At 49.5% G+C, this 2,023-nt stretch overlaps 1 protein-coding gene across 2 annotated transcripts in view; it reads left to right on the top strand.

The window, feature by feature from the left end:
• Positions 1-2,023, top strand: part of LOC119430452 (ELAV-like protein 1) — an 18,233-nt gene that overhangs the window by 13,385 nt on the left and 2,825 nt on the right. The window lies entirely within an intron of this gene.

Below are 2,023 nucleotides of genomic sequence, written 5' to 3'. Positions count from 1 at the left end.
ACACACAGAAAAACACACACACACACACAGAAAAACACACACACAGAAAAACACACACATACACACACAAAAAAACACACATACACACACAGAGAAAAACACACACAGAGAAAAACACACACACACACAGAGAAAAACACACACAGAGAAAAACACACACAGAGAAAAACACACACACACAGAGAGAAAAACACACACACATAAGCCACGAGTGTTCACGTTGGAACATGAGGGGCAGCTACTGAGAGATGTGCAGCTTGTTGCAGATCAAGAATCAACCACCAGATGATGTTTTATGGACTTTAACTTACATATCAACACAGAGAGTGAAGCTCACAGGTCGTCATGACAACCGCCTCCCTCACTCATGGTCACTGCCGCATGACCTAACAAACTAACGAGAACAGATCAATCACTAAAAGAACAATACTGAACAGATAACTAATGAACATAAATTTTACCCATAATCCCTCTCTGAGGCCATGTGACCAGCAGTCAACCCCAATGAACCAATGAGGTCGTCTCACTGAGGCTCGAGGACTCGTTTACAACAGAGTGATGACGGTGGACAGTTGTAAAAAGGCATATAGATTATTGTTTTTTTAATTGATGAGACTCCCTGTTTAAGAAAAGGTTTAAATAATCTGACTAATGAAATCACTGAACACGTCAGAGTCAAACCAATGAAAATGGGGGGGGGGGGATTCCCCTGCGTGTGCAGAGCATGTGAGTCTCACATGCTCACAGAGCAACACAGCACAAGAATCAGTTTTATTCTCATTGCACCAAAGTACAGTGAGATTATATTCTGTTCAGTCGTCTGAAAGAGGAGTGCACGTGGCTGCAGCTCAGAGGAGTGCACGTGGCTGCAGCTCCTACGAGCGCAGCCCCTTATTCTTTAAATAGAGGGGGGACAGACCATGAGGATCGTGGTCTTACTAAAAGATCTCCTCACACCTTGTCCTTGTCAGGACATGATTTAAGACGTCAAAACCACCAGCAGCACATTTACAGACTCATCACATGCATCTGAGGAGAAGATGGTGAGATTTGTCATGAAGCTCTTCCAGATAGACCGTAGTCCTGAGAAGATGTTGGTGTCGGTCGGTACAGCTCTGATGAGCGTTCACAGGAGTTCTTTTGGGGGGTGTATAGAGCAGAGCCTTCTTAGTTCACACACATCACCAGGAGGATCAGTCGGCCTGCTTCAAGGCTGAACAGGGAGGTCCGAGTCAGAGGAGCACAGTTGTTTCTGCGCAGGCCGACTGTCGTTCTCCTCAGCCTCGAGTTCTGCTGGTACTCTTGATCCAAGAAGACCAGGTTTGTGGGCTTTCCACCGGTCCGTGTTTATTGTCCTTCTCCGAGGTCGTCCCCAACATGCTGGTGAGTCCCAGAAGACACAAGTGGTCTACGATTCTCATAAATCACTTCCATCAGTTGAGCTCGTGAATCAGCCGAGTCCGAGAGCTCGAAGCACGAGCCAAACCTTCACGTAAGGTCGGCAGCTTTGTCGTGGCCGAAGCTGCTGCCGCCATCTTTAACAGCCGACGCCCCGGGTATCCAACGGTGCCAGAAGCAGAAACCTGCTGTCATAAATCCAGTGATGTCTAAATCTTCAACATCCTCCTGAGACGACACAGAAAGGCTCTTCAGCTTCCACCCCCCACGACGTACCCAGCCACGTGCGTCTCAGCCGGGCACCAGGGTTCTCCAGCACCCCGTCGCTTGGTGGAAACACTGGATCAGCTGTGCTGAAAGTCCAGCTGACCAGATCCATGACGGTAATTTACGATTCAGAAGATACACAAGACGGAGGAGGGGAGGAGGAGCAGGAGAGGAGGAGCAGGAGAGGAGGAGCAGGAGAGGAGGAGCAGGAGAGGAGGAGCATGAGGAGGAGCAAGAAGAGGAGGAGCAGGAGAGGAGGAGCAGGAGAGGGGGAGCATGAGGAGGAGCAGGAGAGGAGGAGCAGGAGAAGAGGAGCATGAGAGGAGGAGCAGGAGAGGGGGAGCATGAGAGGAGGAGC

The sequence above is a fragment of the Nematolebias whitei genome, chromosome 3 (genome assembly GCF_014905685.2).
Source record: "Nematolebias whitei isolate Nwh7 chromosome 3, NemWhi1, whole genome shotgun sequence".
In the NCBI taxonomy this organism is placed as follows: Eukaryota; Metazoa; Chordata; class Actinopteri; order Cyprinodontiformes; family Rivulidae; genus Nematolebias; species Nematolebias whitei.
The sequence above is the reverse complement of the archived record's forward strand: the minus strand, read 5'-3'. Positions and strand labels throughout refer to the sequence as shown.